Source organism: Piliocolobus tephrosceles, chromosome X, assembly GCF_002776525.5.
Source record: "Piliocolobus tephrosceles isolate RC106 chromosome X, ASM277652v3, whole genome shotgun sequence".
Classification (NCBI taxonomy): domain Eukaryota; kingdom Metazoa; phylum Chordata; class Mammalia; order Primates; family Cercopithecidae; genus Piliocolobus; species Piliocolobus tephrosceles.
In genome coordinates, this window is record NC_045455.1 from 90,303,773 (window position 1) to 90,325,849 (window position 22,077).

The 22,077-nt window shown below is 43.5% G+C and overlaps 1 protein-coding gene across 1 annotated transcript in view; it reads right to left on the bottom strand.

Annotated features, from left to right (window-relative positions):
• Window positions 1–22,077, bottom strand: part of ATP8A2 (ATPase phospholipid transporting 8A2) — a 678,655-nt gene that overhangs the window by 595,867 nt on the left and 60,711 nt on the right. The gene's annotated exons all lie outside the window — the stretch shown is intronic.

Consider the following 22,077-nt stretch of genomic DNA (forward strand, 5'->3'; position numbering starts at 1 on the left):
GGGAGAAAATTTTGCAAATCCCACATCTGATAAAGGATTAATATCTAGACTATACAGAGAACTCCTAAAAAGTAACAACAACAACAAATTGACAGAGTCTTGGGCTGTCACAATACTTGAATGGTCAAATGTTTCACAGATTTTAAAATGGGCAAAGGACTTGCACAGACATTTTTCCAAAGAAGATATGCAAGTAAATGGCTAAAAAGCACAGGAAAAGATGCTCAGCATGAACTACTAATCAGGGAAATGCAAGCCAAAACTACAATGAGACACCACCTCACACCCACAGCACTTTGGGAAGCCGAGGCTGGAGGATCACTTGAGCCTAGGAGTTCAAGAACAGCCTGGACAACATAGCAAGACTCCTCCCAACTCTACAAAAAAAATTATTTTAATTAGGCAGGTATGGTGGTGTGCACCTGTAGTCCCAGCTCCTCAGAAGGCTGAGGCAGGGAGATCACATGAGCCCAGGAGTTTGAGGCTACAGCAAGTTATAATTGAACCACTGCACTTCAACGTGGGTGACAGAGCCAAGACTCTGTCAAAAAGAAAAAACAAACAGAAAATAACAAGTGTTGTGTAGGATGTGGTGAGAGTGGAACCTTTGTGTACTGTTGGTGGAAATATAAAATGGTGCAGCTGCTATGGAAAACAGTATGGCAGTTCCTTAAAAAATTAAAAGTAGGCCGGGCGCAGTGGCTCACGCCTGTATTCCAAGCACTCTGGGAGGCTGAGGCGGGTAGATCACGAGGTCAGGTGATCGAGACCAACCTGGCTAACACGGTGAAACCCCGTCTCTACTAAAAATACAAAAAATTAGCCGGGCGTGGTGACAGGAGCCTATAGCCCCAGCTACTCGGGAGGCTGAGGCAGGAGAATGCCGTGAACCCAGGAGGAGGAGGTTGCAGTGAGCCGAGACTGCACCACTGCACTCCAACCTGGGCGACAGAGCGAGACTCCGTCTCAAAAAAAGAAAAAATAATTAAAAGTAGAGTTATTATCTGATCCAACAATTTCACTTCTGAGTCTATATGTACCCAAAAGAATTGAAAGCAGGGTTCAAAGATGTATTTGTACACCCACGTTTATAGCAGCACTATTCACAGCAGCTACAACGTGGAAGCAATCCAAGCTGGTTTGCTTATCCACGGATAAATGGAAAAGCAAAATGTGGTCTATGCATGCAATGAAACATTATTCAGCCTTAAAAGGAAGGAAATTCTGACACACGCTTCCACATGGAAGAAGCTTGAGGACATTGTGCTAAGAGAAATAAGCAAAACGTGATTCCACTTATAAGAGGTACTTAGAGCAGTCAAAATCTTAGAGACAGAAAGTGGAATTCTAGTTGGCAAGGCCTGGGAGAAGACAGGAAAGGAGAGCTGGTGTTAAATGGGCACAGAGTTTTAGTTTTACGAATGAAAAAAGTCCTGGAGATGGATGCTGGTGATAGTTAGACGACAATGGGAGTGTACTTAATTCCACTGAACTGTATACCTAAAAATGATGAGATAGTAAATTCTATGTTATGTGTATTTTACTGTAATAAAAAGTTGAGGAAAAAACAAACAGTCTAATTGTTGAAATAAAGTGTATATGCAAAGCAGGATGTTGTAGGATTGGGTGTTTGTTTACTATGGCAATTTTCCTGGAAATACAATAATGTTTATTAAAAAGTATGTCTAAAAGAATCATACTTTGTATCTAGATTGCAAAAACCTGAGCCCCAAGTTATAAGTAGGTTGATGAATGGAGAGACCAGGAGAAGCTCAGAACGGTGAAGTATTTCGCAGTCGACGCCGCGCTGACTGCCCCAAGCCTTCCCTTCATGACTTGGATTTGATATAAATCACTGTCAGTTCTTCTGTGCTCAAGTCTGTGACATTGTTGTTCCAACTGTAAGGCTGGGACAAAAGCATTCAATTGCCAAAAGGAATACATCCTGACACACAGTGCTTTCGATTTTTCTCCTAACTAGAGTTTTCATCAGTTATAACTTTCACCAAGTACAAGAAGTTGCCCAGAAATTCAGAATTCCATTCATGTTCTTTGGATTTCTATACTTTAGCAGCCATTTCACCACTGTTCTAAGCTGCAAGAGCAAATTAAATATCTAACAAAAATTAAGCATGATATTTAAACTGAAATAAATAACCTGAAAACAAACTGGGGGAGAGAAAAAGTAATTTTAAAGTAACAGAAACATCCTGATCCCCAATTAGGAGCTTATAGTTTTGGGCTTTTAGTTTTTCTTCGCATGACACCTGAGGCAGAGAACGTATTCCAAGACCACAGAATGCTACTAGACCATATTCACATATAATTGCTGGATTTCTCGCGTCTACATATCATTTAATCATTTTAAGTATTCATCTAAATAATTTTAACACAAAAAGCTTTTTCAAGGGTCTCAACATATTGAAAATATATCTGGCTAACAATTACAAACTGAAAAAGAACTCCATAAATAATCATCAAGGCTGTTTTTGCTTTATTCTAAGCTATATGACCTGTAATCCACATCCAGAAGGCATCAGATTGCAAAATTGTTAGCTCAAAAAAATCACTGCTTGTCACATTGTCCTCTTTCACCCATGCCTCGTGTAGACTGCATCTATATTTTTTGAAAACTCTGTAGACGTGTCCATTACCTATGGAGCAATATCTTCTCCAGCCACGGGTAACAGGCATGGTGCTCAGTCCTTTACATCCATTACATGAAGACAAAGCAGCAGTGACGCTTCTAAGTATTGAGAGCTCAAGGCTGATCCTTGATAATCTGGGGGAATTATATTATGCCCTGAGACTGTCCTGTTCTAATTCACCTGGCATAGCTCCTGAGTACAAGTAACGTAGGATGGATGGTAGAGAGTTACACAGGACGAGCGGGAGCTCGACACCGGATGATTCATTCCTAGAGCCTGTGAGAAAATGACTGGGGAGAACCACTGCCGAGAGCCGGGCTTCCCTACCATCTGTGCAGAGCTCTTTCTGCTGACCTGCATCTTCGTGCACAATTAAGTTACACCAACACTAGCACCCCACTTAAGAAGAAGGACAAATGGGTGGCACGTGTACCCCTCAGAACTTCTCCCTTGTTAACCTTCTCTCATACAATGACCTTTGGATTTTAATATTCAAACTTCTTAGACTACAATGACCTCTCAATATGATAACTTTTGGTTGACTTTTAATTTTTTTATTTTGTATTTTTTTTTTTTTATTTTTTTAGAGACAGGGTTTTGCTCTACTGCCCAGGCTGGAGTATGGTGGCACAATCATAGCTTACCACAACCACAAACTCCAGGGCCCAAGCAATCCTCCTGCCTCTCCCGAGTAGCTGGGGACTACAGGTGCACACCATCATGACCGGCTAATTTTTGAAAAAATTAGAGACAAAGTCTCACAGTATTTCCCAGGCTGATCTCAAACTTCTGGGCTCAAGCGATCCTCCTGCCCTTGGCCTCTCAGAGCACTGGGATTATAGGCATGAGCCGCTGTGCCTGGCCTTGGTTAACATTTACAAAGAAAACATATATAAGTCTCCAAACTCAGTATGTTTAACAAAACCATATGTGGCAAATGTGTCTAGTTAAAACCAAAGAAACAAGTGGTAGAAAGTTTTAAAAGCCTGACAAGCAGCAAGCAGGTATGCAAAGGCGAGGACATACGTTATCTCTGACCGTGAGGGCAACATAACAGCCTCTTTTTTCATTGAAAAAGCCCGAATAGCGTCTGGAGCCCCCATACAAAGACATTTATGGAGATCTACAGGAGGGTGAGCAAAGCTCCATGATGTCCTTTTTTTCATCCTGAAGCATTTCCTGCCTCCCAGGAAGATTTCAGGCGCTCCCCTATTAGGGAGACCCTGCAGGCACCAAGGCCACCAGCCTGGCTTAACGCCCCTGAGTTGAAACACTGGCAGGAATTGCCCTGAGCTGCCCTTGCCAGGTCCTACAGCACGCCCCGGGCAGCCTGTCATTCGGTTTTCTTCAGGGATGTTGTGGGGGATGTGGTCCTGTATCACAGCACCTTTTTGGATTCCTAAGGGAGAAGTTCAATACTGGGCTCAGTATCAGAAATAGTTCGATGTCTCTGGAGCAGAATTTATCTCCTCTAATGGACACTAATTCTCGGGAGGGATCATGCCTCCTTTCCACTTTGAATTCTTAAATGGTCTGAGCCAAATACATTCTCTCTGACCTCTGATTTTGTCTTCCTTTCATCTACTCCTATTTTCTCTTACCTTTTGTTTTCTCATTTATTTTCATTTATGACATACTGTGTCATGTAGATATATGGGGTAAAAAATTCTACCACAAAAAGGTCTAGAGTGAGATAAAATAAAACAATAAGTAACACAGAAATAAAAACCCAGCCAACTAGGCTGAATTTACTAACAAACTTGGTTCAAAGCTGGGAGATGGAGATTGTATGTTCTTTCTCTTTTCTTTTCTTCTTATCTCTTTTTTATTTTTGTATTTGTTTTTTGGAGACAGGATCTTGCTCTGCTGCCCAGGCTGGGGTGCGCTGGTACAACCATAGCTCATTGTAGCCTCCAAATCCTGGTCTCAAGTGAACTGCCCACCTTGGCCTCCCGAGTAGCTAGGACTACCGGTGCACACCGCCATGCCAAGCTAATGTTTGTATTTGTTGTAGAGATGCAGGTCTCTGTTGCTCAGGCTCATCTAAACTCCTGGCCTCAAGCAATCCTCCCTCCTTAGCCTCTCAAAGTGCTGGGATTGCAAGAGTGAGCCACGGTGTCCAGCAGAGATTACATTTTTTTTTTTTTTTTTTTTTTTTTTTCTTTTTTTGAGGCAGAGTCTTGCTCTGTCGCCTAGACTGGAGTGCAGTGGCCGGATCTCAGCTCACTGCAAGCTCCGCCTCCCGGGTTCACGCCATTCTCCTGCCTCAGCCTCCCGAGTAGCTGAGACTACAGGCGCCGCCACCTCGCCCAGCTAGTTTTTGTATTTTTAGTAGAGACAGGGTTTCACCGTGTCAGCCAGGATGGTCTCGATCTCCTGACCTCGTGATCCGCCCGTCTCGGCCTCCCAAAGTGCTGGGATTACAGGCTTGAGCCACCGCGACCGGCCGAGATTACATTTTCTAATTCATCTCTTACTGTCTTTGATCTTTTGTAGTAAGTAAAAATCCTTCTATGGAAATCATCATGAAAGGTTGATAATATATTTTAAAGCTTTTTTGAAAATAAGAGAAGGTGGTTTTTAGATGTAGGCTCCTCTCTGACATTCACTAGACGTCTCTGGCTTGTCAACCTCCTACCCAGACCCTCCCTCATTTCTCATCTGCCCTCACGATTGAACTATCTCACAATTAAAAATCAACTAAAGGTCACAGAATGCCCTAAAGACATTCACTGATTTAAGACTTGAAAACAATACAAACACAATAAAAATAATTATCAACATAGTTCGTAATTAGAAAAAGACTAAAAGGGAAAGGGTTGTCTTCTGAAAGTTGTTTTCTAAAGCCTTAATAAATAAGGCTACCTTATCTAATCATCAACATATACTATTATACCTAAATTAGAGGTTGCCCAGTGGCAAAGAATCCTTTTGGGAATTATAAAGATTCCAGAATATCAATTTGTTTAAAACTTGTCTGATTCCTTCTCCAAAACAATATAAACACCCTCTCACCCTTTCTCCCTACCTATTCTTTAGACTTCAGATAAAACAGGAGCTTCCCTTAACATATTTTCTTTAAAATCCATTTGTAATACTGACTCCAAAAGATACATGACTCTTTAATTCTGTTTGATGGTAAGGTATTACCTTACTTTTAGAAATGCTAAATACAATCTCCAGCAATACCAGGAAAAGCTTTATTTCAAAAATAGTCTTATTGATTTTATTTACACCGATTTCCTGAACACACCGCAGCTTCAAAAGCTTTGACAACTGACTTTATATAAGAACTTTGATCTGTTGAAAAGTCATCAGATTTCTTAGCATGAACATATCCCTGGAGGAGGCGGGAGCAAAATATGTAAACATTAAGGTTTCTATTAAAGTAGCAATGTCAAGACCATGGAAACCTTGTTCCGAATCCATCAATTGATTAATTCTGAAGCTGACTGAAAAGGTTATGGGCACACCTTCCAAGTCATCTTGGAATCTGACTTAAGGCATCTTTGAAAGCTCTGGTGCTAAGATGAAGTATTCCAAATAACCTCATTAAAAAGTGGGCAACGAACATGAACAGAAACTTCTCAAAAGAAGACTTATAAGCAGTCAACAAACATATGAAAAAATGCTCACTCAGTATCACTAATCAGAGAAATGCAAATCAAAACCAGAATAAGATACCATCTCACACCAGTCAGAATAGCTATTACTAAAGAGTCAAAAAACAGCCAGGCATGGTGGCTCACTCCTGTAATTCCAGCACTTTGGGAAGCCCAGGCTGGCAGGTCACTTGAGGTTAGGAATTAAAGACCAACCTGGGCAACATGGTGAAACCTCATCTCTACAAAAAATACAAAAATTAGCTGGGCATGGTGGTGGGCACCTGTAGTACCAGCTACTCAGGAAGCTGAGGTGGGTGGATCACCTAAGCCTCGGAGGTCGAGGCTGCAGTGGAGCTGTGATCATACCACTGGACTCCAGCCTGGGTGACAGAATGAGACTCTGTTTAAAAAAAAAAAAAAAAAACCATCAAAAAACAACAGATATTGGCAAGGCTGCAGAAAAAGGAGGCTGCTTATACTCTGCTGGTGTGTAAATTAGTTCATGAATGTAAATTAGTTCAGCCACTATGGAAAGCAGTTTGGAGATTTCTCAAAAAGCTTAAAACAGAACTACCATTCAATCCAACAATCCCATTAGGGAGTATATACCCAAAGGAAAAGAAACCATTCTACCAAACAGACACATGCACGCTTATTTATCACAGCACTATTTACAATAGCAAAGACATGTAATCAACCTAAATGCCCATCAACGGTGGCCTGGGTAAAGAAAATGTGATACATATACACCATGGAATACTACGGAGCCATAAAAAATAATGAGATAATGTCCTTTGCAGCAACATGGATGCAGCTGGAGGCCCTTATCTGAAGTGAATTAACCAGGAACAGAAAACCAATTACCATACCTTCTCATTTATAAGGGAGAGCTAAACACTGAGTACACGTGGACATAAAGATGGGAGCAATGGATACTGGGGACTGCTGGATGGGGGATGGGGTAGGGGCTGAGGGACTGCCTACTGGGTGCTGTGCTCACTGTCTGGGTAACAGGATCATCTATACCCCAAACCTCAGCTTCACACAGTGTTCCCATGTGACAGACCTGCACATGTAACCCCTGAGGTTAAAATAAAAGTTTAAATTCTTTTTTTAAAATAAAAAATAAAAGTAAAATCTATTAACAAGTCAAAAAAATAAAAAAGATGAAGCTTTATGGCTACAACCCAATAAAACGATTGCCAGTGGCTTAAATTTAGTCCAAAAGACACACACACACACGCACGCCGCTTTTTCTTAACTGTGCAAAGTTTTTCATAAGATCATTTTAGTCTACAGTTTAAAATAAAATTTAGGGAAGCATAAATAAGATCCTTGTTCCATGATTGCTCCTAAAATTAATAGTCTACATTATATTTTCCTTATGCAGGCCTCTTGAAGAAGAGCAGGGACATAAATCAATATAATACAGTAAGTGTATACCTCAGTGGAGAATAAAAACCACAAGATCCCTTAACTGTGCAAATAAGGCAAAAGAAAAGAAAAGAAAAAGAACAACAAGTTAAACCCAATAAAAACCAAGAGGTAACCTATGCCATCAATTCCAGTGACATTTACACCCAAGAAGTACTACATCGCACTTGAAGCTAGATGATTCCAGAAGAAAGAACCTACGAAGATTATATTGGTAAAAACAAAACTTGAGCTTTACTGGCTTTCTCTCCCTGCAGATATACCCCACATCATTTAATTAATTGTATACTTAAAGATTTCCAGCTGGGCGCGGTAGCTCACGCCTGTAATCTCAGCACTTTGGGAGGCTGAGGCAGGCAGATCACGAGGTCAGGAGTTCAAGACCACCCTAACCAACATGGTGAAACCCCTTCTCTACTAAAAATACAAAAATTAGCCAGGTATGGTGGCGGGTGACTGTAATCCCAGCTACCTGGGAGGATGAGGCAGGAGAATCACTTAAAACCGGGAGGTGGAGGTTGCAGTGAGCTGAGATCATGCCACTGCACTCCAGCCTGGGCAAAACAGCAAAACTCCATCTCAGAAAAAAAAAAAAAAAAAAAGGTTTCCTATGCCCAGGAACTCCTAGAGTTCTGAATCAGTCTCCAGCAGAAGAACACATAAGAATTCAAGGTGCCCCAGCATGGAACGGGTGCACAGATCCTAAGAAGAGCAGAGGGCAAGAAGCACTTTTGTGGTTTCTTTCTCATTAATGCCATCATCACCCAGGGATGAGACAAGATGAGATGTAAAATGCTACACAAGCCATATTTGTATCAGCTATGCAGTGATATGTCTGTACCAACAGAACACGTGCACACTGGAGAAAATACCAAGTATGCAGCAAGCCTATTTGCACTTCATACCTCTTACAGCATGTGGTGCAAAACTGAAAAAAGAGTGAGAGACAAGTCATCAATAAAATGCATGGGGCTGGGTGCTGAGGAACATAGGGGAAAATAAAAAAGAATGGTATTTTAATTCTGTGATGGGCAGTTACTGTGCTTGAAAAGAAAGTGACGCCATGCACCGTGGTTCATCCCTGTAATCTCAGCACTTTGGAAGGCCAAGGCAGGTGGATCACCTGAGGCTAGGAGTTCGAGACCAGACTGGCCAACATGGCAAAACCCTCTACTAAAAATACAAAAATTAGCCAGGTGTGGTGACACACGCCTGTAATCTCAGCTACTCGGATGGCTGAGGCATGAGAAGCACTTGAACCCGGGAGGCAGAGGTTGCAGTGAGCCAAGATCATACCTTTGCACTCCAACCTGGGCAACACAGAGAGACACTGTCTCAAAAAAAAAAAAAAAAAAAAAGTGGGTAAGAAAAAGAGGCTCATGCACCTTAGGCAGTGAGCCCAGGTATGAGTCCCGAATAAATGACAAACTGTGGGGTCAGTGTCCTGAATGCAACCTACAGGCACCAAGAGCCTCAGTGCTGACCGTCTCTGAAGAACTCCTTGCACCACAGAGGGGCTGACCAATCTTCCCCTTCCGCTCCCATCAAGCGCGAGATTTCTTCTTTTTTAGATTCGGGAGTGCGTGTGCTTGTCTGTTACACAGGTATATTGCATCCTGGTACGGACTGGGTTTCTAGTATACCCATTACCCACATAGTAAACATTGTACTTGACAGGTCATCTCTCAAGCCTCAGCACTCCCACTCTTCTGGAGCCCGCAGTATCTATTATTTCCATCTTTATGTCCATGAGTACCCACTGTTTAGCTCCCGCTTGTCAGTGAGAACACTCAATAGTTTCTGTTTCTGAGTTAGTCTGCTTAGGATAACGGTTTCCAGCCCCATCCGTGTTGCTGCAGAGGACATGATTTCATTCCCTTTTATGGCTGTGTAGTATTCCATGGTGTATATCTACCTCATTTCCTTTTCCAGCCAACCGTTGATGGGCACTTAGGTTGGTTCTATGACACTGCCATTGTGAACAGAAGCATGTGATCTCTCATGCAGGGTAGTTCTGTGTGGAACTAAGCATTTCATCTGAAACACAAGAATCATGTATGTACACTCTACTTCCATGTATACAAACAACACTTGAAAAACAGACGGGAGGTCGGGATCCATGGCTCACACCTGTAATCCCAACACTTTGGGAGGCTGAGGCAGGAGGATTGCTTGAGCCCAGGAGTTCAAGACCAGCCTCAGCAACAAAGCGAGACACCTGCCTCTACAGAAAATACAAAAATTAGCCAGGAGTGGCGGTGCACGCCTGTAGTCCCAGCTACTTGGGAAGCTGAGGTGAGAAGATCAGTTGAGCCCAGGAATTCAAGGCTGCAGTGAGCTATGATCACACCACTATACTCCAGCCTGGGAGACAGAGAGAGACCTGAAATGAACTTCAGGACACACCAGAGATTTTCAGAGAAAATCCATAACACTTCCTTCTCTCCTTTCCCATACCCTACTCATCCGGGAAGAAACCTATGGGAAAATGCTTTTGACCTGTGATCGTGAAAAGACAGAGTACCAAGGCTTAGGAACGCAGACAGATCTTGCAACAACTCAACTCCCACAGATTAGATTTAAAAGAAATAGAAGCCATTCTGCAGACTAACTCAGATTTCTCCAAACTGTGGGAAAGTACGTAAGGAGGGCTCACTGAAGCTAACTACTCCCCATTCCGCACAGAGCCAAGAAAACCCCATGTGTGGCTGTGTCTCTTTAGGTAACACACGGGCCGGAAAGCACCGGTCACAAACTAACCCTGTCATGAACTCTGTTCTAGTAGATACAAAACGCATGCATTGAAAAAACAGCCAGGCTCCTTAAAAGAACAACATCCACCACTTAAGAACATGTAAACACCCAGGAGTTCACCTAGTTATGCATCCTCAGGGAGTTTTTTCTGGGACTGCTTCCCTTTGAGAAGCGTAAACATGGCTGTAAACATGGTTGTATCATCTGCAGGAAAAAAAAAGACAGGAAGAAAATGAGCAGGCTAGATGCTTGCAGCAATTCACGGAACGTCACAAAACTGGGGGGCCCCTGCCTAGGAGCTCCGAGCCCTCTGACCGGCCCACAAACACGTGATGAGACACATCCCTAGGATTTTGGTAGAAACCATCAAAGCCCCCAAACGAAAGAAGTCAGGGTTCACACCAAAAGAAAACGCTCTCTCTGTGTTTATGGAAATCTAAAGACCCCCAAGGAAGGAATGTCACCTGACACGCAGTGGCTGGGGTTTCTGTTCTATGCCGGGGTCCTCAGAAACATCCTGTTCCCTACGGGAGCACTGGAGATCAGGCACAAAAGCTGTCTTCCGGCCATGAGCACCCAAGCACGTGGACACACGAGGACCTCCGAGGCAAACTGGCAAATCCCCAGCGCCACCTCTGCCCTGGCTCCTGGGCTGGGTGAGGTGGGCTCATACCAGCTACCATAGTGTTCTTCATGCACAAATCAAGCCCCAGATCTTCAAAATGAAAACATTAAAAAGCAATTATGGTCATTAATTGATGCATGGATAAACAAAATGTGGGCTATCTGTGAAATGGAATATTATTCAGCAGTAAGTAAAAGAATAAGGTTCCAATTCAAGCTACTACACAGATGGTCCCTGAAAATATTGTACTAAGTAAAAGAAACCAAACACAAAGGCCACATACCACGTGACTCGGTTTAAAGGCAATGCCCAGAACAGACAAATCCTTAGAGACAGTTGATTAGTGATTTCCAGGAGCTGGGAGACGGGGAGAAGGCGAGTGACCACTAACAGGTATGGAGTTATTTTGGGGGGTGAGGAAAATGTTCTGGAATTAGATAATTGTGATGGCTGCACAACTTTGTGAATACACTAAAGTGAATTTAATGGATGTAATTTATAGCTCAGTAAACAAAAAAAATTAATTCCTGTATTTTTCTGTATATAGCTTATATTTTAATCATGAGGTAAGCTTTAAAAAATAATACAAGCCCACCGGGCGCGGTGGCTCACGCCTGTAATCCCAGCACTTTGGGAGGCCGAGACGGGCGGATCACGAGGTCAGGAGATCGAGACCATCCTGGCTAACACTGTGAAACCCCGTCTCTACTAAAAAAAAATACAAAAAACTAGCCGGGCGAGGTGGCGGCGTCTGTAGTCCCAGCTACTCGGGAGGCTGAGGCAGGAGAATGGTGTAAACCCGGGAGGCGGAGCTTGCAGTGAACTGAGATCCGGCCACTGCACTCCAGCCTGGGCGACAGAGCGAGACTCCGTCTCAAAAAATAATAATAATAATAATAATAATAATAATAATAATAATAATAATAATACAAGCCCATACTTTACAGAGAAGCAATTCATATTTATTTTTTCACATTTTAAAACAAAAGTTTGTTAGAAGAAATCAAGCTAGTACTAGAACTGGATAATCTCAAATTGTTTTCCAGAGCTCAGGGGAGAGAAAATCAATTCCCATTCCGTCATAATTGAGATTTTTCCCCCTGAAGTAAAAGTCACTATTAGAATTCATCAATTAAAATCTGTTTAGAGAAAGCACATATACTTAACAATGTTGAGGTTTTCTAATCCATTCAAAGGCTATGTTATCAAAATAACCAGAAGATAGACTATATACACACACTTGTTGTGTGTGTGTGTGTGTATATATATGTGTATGTGTGTGTGTGTGTGTGTGTGTGTGTGTGTCTATTTTAGGAAGGAATAACCACTTAAACAAGGCGTGACAATATTAACTAGTTTCTTCCCGTGACTTATAATCATGCCTAAGAGACCACTATAAACTGTCCTCTCAGTTGGGGGCGGTGGCTCATGCCTGTAATCCCAAAACTTTGGGAGGCCGAGGTGGGTGGATCATCTGCGGTCAGGAGTGCGAGACCAGCCTTACCAAGATGGTGAAACCCTGTCTCTACTAAAAATAAAAAATTTGCTGGGCATGGTGGTGGGTGCCTGTAATCCCAGCTACTCAGGAGGCTGAGACAGGAGAATCACTTGAACCCGGGAGGCGGAGGCTACAGTGGGCTGAGATTTCGCCGCTTCACTCCAGTCTGGGCAACAGAGTGAGACTATGTCTCAAAAAACAAAAACAAACAAACAAAAAAACAAAAAACAACAACAAAAAAACCTACCCTGTCATTTGCCTCTCAAAACATCTCAAACTGTCCTCTAGTCTGATCGTTATTCATTCCTCAGTCACCTACAGTGGCCTCCTGCTACCATCTTCTGAAATTGCTCTGCCGAGGGTAATGACAAGTCTTTGCCAAATCCAGCCGTGCACAAGCACTCCTGCTCCTACCAAACTCCTGCAGCATTTGGCAGCCCCTATTTTTGCAGCAATCCCTACTTGGGCTTCTAGGAATTCGCGCTGTGGTTGTTTCCTTCCTGTCCCTCCACACAGGCTCTCCCACGTCCATTCCTTACCAGACACCCCCTACAGTTGCATTGGAACCCCCTGCTCAGGCTGCACATTGGCCCAAGGTCACAGCCAACTTTTCTGAGGTAGGCTACAGCCTGGACCCTCTCAGGGACCTGAGCCCACGTTTATAGCTGTTTACTAGACATCTCCACCTGCAGGTCCTGCCTGCTTCTCCAGCTTTCTAAAACTGGAATGGAATTGTTCACCTTTCAGCAAATCTACCATGTATATAAGGGCTCAAAACCCAAACATCACAGCCACGACTGATGTTCTCCCTCTGGGATAACTGGCTCCTAAACCTTCCTGGTTTCCCTGCCAAACTGTCTAAAAGCCCAACCCCTCCTCAAAATCCCCACAGCCATCCCTCTCCTCCAGGGCCTCATCTCCCAGCCTGGACCACTGCACCCTGCTGACTCCTGCCCAGGCCACCTCCCTGTCACCAATGCCTTACCCCTGGCTCCAAGCCCTGGAGAGTGCTCCCTGCCCAATGCCGTGGCCTCCTCCTGGCCCACACGAGGAAGCCTAAATGCCTCAGCAATCAGACAAGGCCCTTCCAAGCCAGGCTCAAAGGGACATCTACTGGCTCCTCAAATAGCAACTTCACCCAAGCTTGTGAGGAATGTGTATCTCCTCACTGGGACCCAGTGCCTGAGAACCACAGGGTTTCCCACATGTTACATAGCAGTCTCTTAAGGTGACTCATTTCTTTAATAATTAATACACTTGAAAGGGAAACATTCAAGGGTATAAATGACTGCAGCATGAAGAATTATCCCACTCAACCCACCCAGCCATCCAGCTGCCCATTTTCCTCCTTGGGGAGAATGGGGTGAATTCCCCAGATTTGGGAGAGTCCTTCCAAAAAGTTAACATGCAGCATTACTTCTTTTTTTTTTTTTTTTTAGATGGAGTCACACTGTTGTCGGCCCAGGCTGGAGTGCAATGGCTCAATCTCAGCTCACTGCAACCTCCGCCTCCCAGGTTCCACCAATTCTCCTGCCTCAGTCTCCCGAGTTGCTGAGATTACAGATATTCGCCACCGCACCAGGCTATTTTTTTTTTTTTTTTTTGTATTTTTAGTAGAGACAAGGTTTCACCATGTTGGCCAGGCTGGTTTCGAACTCGTGACCTCAAGTGATCCAACCACCTCAGCCTCCCAAAGTGCTGGGATTACAGGCATGAGCCACCGTGCCCGGCTGCTAGATTATTTCTTTAGACTTAACTCTCTACTTTCCCTGGTATGGCAGGGAGCACTCACTATCTCTTAAGAACCTTCAGCCTCCCTTTCCATGGCCTGGAGCAGTGTCACCAGCTGCCTAGCTGGGGGCATTTCCCAGACCTGTTCTGGGGTCATGCTATGAGTTCTTGCTAAGGGGCCTTAAGCAGAAGTGACACATGTCCAGGCTGGGCCATCAAGCTTTTGTGCTGCCTCTACTTCTCTCCCTTTTTCTCCAGCTGATCCATAGAAATGAGGCAACATTGGAAGGACGCTGGGGTCCCAAATCCTGCTTGCAAGTGGGCTGCCTGCTGAGCCACTCTATGAGCAACATGTAACGCTGCCGTGTTTGAGCCAGTATGTACTTGGGGGTTTGTTATACTTGCGAGCATTGCCCCAACAAACACACACCTTGCCACCTCCTCACACTTAAAACACACCTAGGTCGGACACGCCCTCCTCTCGGAGGCTCCTCTTGACTCCTACAGGGAAGGTGAGACAGTGTTCCCCGTGGTCCCACAGCACTTTGTTCATATCTTTAAATATCACACCCAGGGGTTTAAGCGCCATTCACCTGTTCATACGTCTGTTTCCCATAATAGACTAAGATCTCAAGGAGTAGACACTATGGCTTATCCTCAAACCCAGCACATCTAGCGTTCGGTGCTCAGTTCGCATTTACTGAAAGAGCAAGTCACCTAGAAGTAGTGGACAGTGTTGTAATGGTGGCACCAAGTGCACAGAACTCTGTAGGAAGTAAGGATTGGAAACTGAGGCATGATTCATAAATATTTTTGTCACATGACCAGTTAAATGTGCCCACTTCTTTTTTATAAGTTTTAATTTTGTTAATTAATAGACTTTTTTTTGAGACAGGGTCTTACTCTGTCACCCAGGCTGAAGTGCAGTGGTACAATCACAGCTGACCGCAGCCTCAACCTCCCAGGTTCAAGCGATCCTCCCACCTAAGGCTGATGAGTAGCTGGGACTACAGGCGCACATCACCATGCCTGGCTAATTTTTGTAATTTTTGTAGAGATGGGGTTTTGCCATGTTGCCAAGGACTAGGCTGAAGTCATCTGCTCTCCTCAGTCCCTCAAGTGCTGGGATTACAGGCGTAAGCCGCTGCACCCGGCTGACTTGCTTTTTTTCTTTTTTTTTTCTTTGAGACAGAGCCTTACTCTGTTGCCAGCATGGAGTGCAGTGGCTCGATCTCGGCTCGCTACAACCTCCGCCTCCCAGGTTCAAGCGATTCTCCTGCCTCAGCCTCCCAAGTAGCTAGGACTACTGGCACGTGCCACCATGCCCAACTAATGTTTGTATTTTAGTAGAGATGGAGTTTCACCATGTTGGCCAGCATGGTCTCGATCTCTTGACCTCATGTTCTGCCCACCTCAGCCTCCCAAAGTGCTGGGATTACAGGCATGAGCCACTGCGCTCAGCAGTTTTTTTTTTTTTTTTAGAGAAGTTTTAGGTTCCCAGGAAAATGAGCAGTAAGTGTAGAGTAGTGGTTGCCAACCTTTTTGGCACCAGCAACCAGTTTCATGGAAGACAATTTTCCCATGGCCTGGGGGTGGAGGGATAGTTTCAGGATGATTCAAGCACATTACATTTATTGTGCACCTTATTTCTATGATGATTACATTGTAATATATAATGAAGTAATTATACAAATCACCATAATGTAGAATCAGGGGTGATGGGAGATAGTGACAGATCATCAGGCATTAGATTTTCATCAGGAGCATGTAACCTAGATCCCTTGAATGCACAGTCTAATGCTGCAGCTGATCTGACGGGTGGTGGAGCTCAGGCAGCAATGGGGAGCTATGGGGTGTGGCTGTAAATACAGATAAAGCTTCACTTGCTAGCTCACCCACTGCTCACCTCCTGCTCTGCAGCCTGGTTCCTATGTTGGGGGAACCCCCAGTGTAGAGAGTTCCCACATACTCCCTCACACCCCCTCTGGCTTTCCCCCTTTATTAACATCTTGCGCTGGTGTTTTACACTTGTTACAAGTGATGAGCTGATACTGATTTATTATTATTATTATTATTATTACTATTAATTTTCCAAGAGGGAGTCTGGCTCTGTCGCCCAGACTGGAGTGCAGTGGACCGATCTCAGCTCACTGCAACCTCTGCCTCCCCGATTCAATCAGTTCTCCTCTCTCAGTCTCCCGAGTAGCTGGGATTACAAGCATGTGCCACCATGCCCAGCTAATTTTTTTAATATTTTTGGTAGAGACAGGGCTTCACCATGTTGGCCAGGCTGGTCTCGAACTCCCGACCTCAAGTGATCCACCCGCCTCAGCCGCCCAAAGTGCTGGGATTACAGGCGTGAGCCACTGTGCCCAGCCCTGATACAGTATCATTAACTAAAGTCCACAGTTGGCATTTTGGGTTCACTCTGTGTTGTACAGGCTATGGTCTGGACAAGTGTACGATGATATGCAGCCACGATAATGGTATCACACAGAGTAGTTCCACTGCCCTCAAAATCCTCCATGCTTGATATAGTTTGGACATTTGTCCCCTCAAATGTCATGTTGAAATACAATCCCCAGTGTTGGAGGTGGGGCCTGGTGGGAAGTCTTTGGGTCTGGGGGTGCGGATCCCTCATAGCTTGGTGCTGCCCTTAATGCTAATGAGTGAGTTCATGGGAAACTAGTCATTTAAAAGTGTGTGGTGCCTCCCCCACCACGCTGTCGCTTGCTCCTACTCTTGTCATGTGAGGGGCAAGCTCCGGCCCCTCCCTCTGCCATGAGTCACAGCTCCCTGAGGCCTCACCAGAAACAGATGCTGGCACCACGCTTCTAGTACTGTGTGCAGATCTGTGAGCCAGTTAAACCTCTTTTCTCTATAAATTACCCAGTCTCAGGTATTTGTTTACAGCAACACCAGAACAGCCGAACACAACGCTCCCCCCATTCATCTCTCCCTCCGCCAACCCCCAGCAAGCACTGCTCTTTCTACAGTCTTCATGGTGTTGCTTTTTGCAAGATATCCTTCAGTAGGTGAATGGATAAACAAACTATCATCCATCCAGACAAAGAAGTACTAGTCCACAATAAAAAGACTGCGCTATCAAGCAATGAAAAGACATAGGGAAACCTTAAACGCATAGTGCTGAGGGAAAGAAGCCAATCTGAAAAGGCTGCACACCGCACGATTTCAAATTTATGGCATCTTGCAAGTACTAGAGATCTAGTACCAGAAGCTGATCTTGTTTCCTAGTTAATTTTTTTCAGGTGTTGGGGAGTGCTGGGGGGAGCTTCTAGTATTAAAAATAGGAGCAAACTGATCTTGAGCAGTAGTTGGAGGCACTTAAAAAGCAAAATGTATATTCACAACACAGCACTAATGGAACCCAAGTGCTCTAACGATAGTATAAGAAAAGAGGGAAATGTGCTGAGACTTACACACAGAGTACATATTTCAGGGTGTGTACCTCAGTCCATTTCTTCATTTTTAAGTGATGTGCCATGTCATTACCTCTTTGAAAACCACTAGTAGCTAGAAAACAAAATGAATCTCCACTATCATCACTGAAATGCACATGATCTATCAGGAAAACTTGCAGGAAACATCTTTAATGACATAAATCAAGCCATCTTTATGTATTTATTTATCTGAGACCAAGTTTTGCTCTTGTTGCCCAGGCTAGAGTGCAATGGTGCAACCCCGGCTCACTACAACCTCCGCTTCCCGGGTTCATGCCATTCTCCTGCCTCAGCCTCCCAAGCAGCTGGGACTACAGGCACCCACCACCACGCCTGGCTAATTTTTGTATTTTTAGTAGAGACGGGGTTTCACCATGTCGGCCAGGCTTGTCTTGAACTCCTGACCTCAAGTCATCCTCCCACTTTGGCTTTCCAAAATGCTGGGATTATAGGCATGAGCTGCGGCGCCTGGCCAAGCCATCTTCATTGAATGGCTTAAGTGAACTTGTTTCCAAAAAGAAGTTTGGCTGAGTATTTTATCACTACGTTTCAAAGGAACCATGTAAATATTTTAACGTGTTTTACAAGCCACTTTCTATTAAGTGTAACAGCAGTTAGACTTAAATATATGCCTCTGACTGAGACATCCTGCTCAGAAATCCCTGCAGAGATGAGCAGTACTCAGAGGAGAAAAAAAGGGAATCACCAATTAACTTCCTCCTATATTGGAAGGTGACTGGAATGCCAACTCACCTGTGTTGATGATGTGATTAGAGAGAACCTAAGGCTGAAACAACACTGCCGTGTGTTAGAATGATCTGCTATGGAAGTAAGGACACAAGAATGGGAAGAATGGACTTTGGGCCAAGCAGATAAGTGAAGACGTGGAATCATCACCTTCAGTCAACACGTATTTATAACAGATAATAAAAAGCATTTTATGCAGTGACAACAGGATTCCTGGACCCTGCGCTGGGCCCAGGAAGAGGTTTCTTCCCCTGACCTTGTCACAGCAGGTCACGATCCCCTTCCCAGCTCCATTTCCCACACCAAACCCTGCAGGACAACTCGCCTTTCTAAGACACCAACGTGCCCACAACTTCACATTGTTGATGGCCCTCCCCATCTGCCACCTGGAGAAATCTTCAAACCTGGCTCAACCCTGACCCTCTGAAATCCTCATCCTCACATCCCTCTTCAAACTTTACCCACGCTGTCAAGGGACACAACTCATCTTGTTAGGATTATTTGTGCATAGCTCACTGCTGTTCCCTAGCTTGTAGATTCCTTAAAGGGAGACATTTAACCTCCTTAATCTCTAAATCCCAAGCGCTTACTAGTCCTTAGTTATATTCTTATAAGGAAAGATGTCTGCCAAACATCTGATCTCCAACTAATAAAATTGACCAAGAACTTGTAAAAAGATGCTCAACTTAATAGTAGTCAGTAATATACAAATTATAAGAATTAAACACACATTTGACATCTTTTAGATTGCACAACCTCAAAAGACTGATAATATCCATTGCTGCTTTGTCTAAGTGGAAATGGGTGCTCTTGTAGACTGTCTTATAAATACAGACTGGTAATAGCTTTTAGAAAAAAAATCACATGGAAGTGTACTACAAAATTCAAAACCCGATTCCACCCTTCGGATTCTATCATACAAAAATATTCGAAAATGTACACAAAAAATGCACATGGCCAAGGATCACTCAGCAAGCTTTGTAAAAGCCAGACATCCTAAACGTTTATTAATGCAGATTCGTTTCATTACCTTGGTACACACCTACCATGAAATATATTATACTGCTTTAAGATAGGGTAGACATCTACAAATAAGGAAAGTCATCAAAGATACATTAAGAGAAAAAGGAAGTTGCTACTAATGTATAATCTGATCTATTTAAAAAAAAAAAAAAGAAGGAAGGCTGTGTGTGAGTAAAAAGGCCTAGAAAGAGCTCTAAAAGTGAGGCTTAAGTGATACCAGTGCCCCTCTGTCCAAGAGTCAGAGGACGGAAGTTGATGCCTTCCGTCACGATGCTGTGGTGGGGGTGCAGCAGTGAAAGAAGACGTGAGAAAGTTGTCAGAACCAAAATGGAGTCACTAATGTTATGATAACTCTGACAAACAGAGCCAGGGAAGGCCGTGAAGAGACGGTTGTCATTCATCTATGCCTGATAACAAGAACTATTACCAAAAGCTGCAAAAACCACAACCATGCACAAAGGCTATCAAAACCTGACATAAAAAATACTTTTGTGAGGACATTTGCCCCAGCCACAACCTGTGCAACGTCAGACTGGCAGCACTCTTGCTACTGATCTCTGTAGCCAAGGATAATGATTTCGAACAATGACGTAATCCTCCTCATTTTCTCCTTTAAAAACTTTGCTTTCCCTTTACCTCTCTGAATACACACACAGTTTTCACTGTGGCATGTACATTCCCATGGCAATGCCTATTTCCAAATAAACATCCCTCCTTGTAGAGAGCCTCTCTCTGTGTGTTATGTAGGTTGACTCGTGTGAAGATCAAGTTCACTGTTTTATTAAAAGCATGAATAGTAATGGGAATTTCTTATGACGATATATGCAAGCATCTTTTGGTAACTTTTTAATAAGGCTGTACTAAATGCAAAACAGGGAAGGCAAGGATGTTTACTGACAGAAGACTACAATGATAATGGGGACCTTTTAGAAATCTCTAAATAGAACCAGTGGAGCCTTCCAAGTGTGTGCTCTCAAACCTCACCTGTAGCCCGACATGAAGCCTTACAAACAGGTCAATGGTTTAAAAATAAACACTTAGTAGTCTATTAAGCCAATGCTTGTGCCAAAATATATTACTGAGATCAATAATACTTGCTTTCAAAAACGCCTCTGTATGTATTTACTAAGTCCTTAAGAAATTATTTATATTATTATTCTTGATTCATAAGTGTTTTTGACTGTTTAAATAATACTACAGGAACAAGCCAGGAAAAAAAAGAGGGGGAAATGATACTGCTTTGTCTTTTCTGAAAACTAGAGCTCAGGGTTTGAGCCCTACACCTCTTTTCATCACTTTCAAGAGCTGTTTCTTATCACCATTTCATAACCAGTGGGACTGAGGTAGGGAGGATGTAATGAGCAGATCTGTTCTAGGTACTGCATGATATGCAAAAACACTGATGAATTTAAGAGAAGCAAAAAAAAAAAAAGGAAAGAAATTGAAATATCCTCAAAGGAAACTTTCATCAAATGTTGCCTTTATCAGTCCTGCCAAGCCGCGGAATTTGGCATCAAATACATACACACAGTTGCTTCATCTGCAGCAATTTCCATGGCACCACGGAGAGCCACTGCAGGCTATAGAGATAAACTCCATGTTTGTTTTCTTTTCTCTAGTGTCTACTTCCAGTCCTGTGCAAGTAAACACTAATAGTTGCTTGTGTAATTTTCAAGTTTCCATATAGTTTACTTCTCTTTTAAAAGGAGAAGAGTGCCAGGCACGGTGGCTCATCCCTGTAATCCCAGTCCTTGGGAGGCTGAGGCAGGAGAATCACTTGAGCCCTGGAGCTCAAGACCAGCCTAGGCAACACTACAAGATTCTGTATCTACGAAAAAATTTAAAAAATACCCAGGCGCAGTGGCATGGGCCTGTAGTCCTAGCTACTCGGGGGGCTGAGGTGGGAGGATGATCTGAGTCCAGAAGTTCAAGGCTACAGTGAGCTATGATCACGCCACTGTACTTGAGCCTGGGCAACACACAGAGACCCTGACTCTAAAAAAAATTTAAAAGAGGAGAGACTACAAGTTTTAGAGAAATATGTTTAAAAATGTGAAAAGGACAGTTTCTGTGTCTCACACATAGTAAAGAATGGGGCTCTGGAAGGACCTAGAAAACAAAATGTACTCCGAAGTAAGCATGTGGTTATCCACTGCAATGCTAGAACCACGGGAATACTCCATGCAAAATGATTTCGAATCTGCGCTTTCTACGTCAAAGTGATTAGTAATATTTCTGAAGAATGTGAGCTCTCTGTTGAGCCAGAGTTACATCACACTTGACACAACAGACCAAATCCTAAATACTTCATGTGCAGTCTTAGAACCTCAGTCAAAGCTCTAGAAATAAAGGGAAGGCATGGTTGAAATAAAACAACCTCAGGAAGACATCCCATGGAAGTAACTTTTTTAAAGTAGGTGGAGGTTTGTACAGAGCTGTTTATAGCCAGACCAGTTAAACCTTAAGTTTGTCATTTAATGCTTGAGCTCACTAAGAACAGAACAGAGACTTCAAATGAAACTGAGCTTCTCGTGTTCAAGTTGCCTGCTTG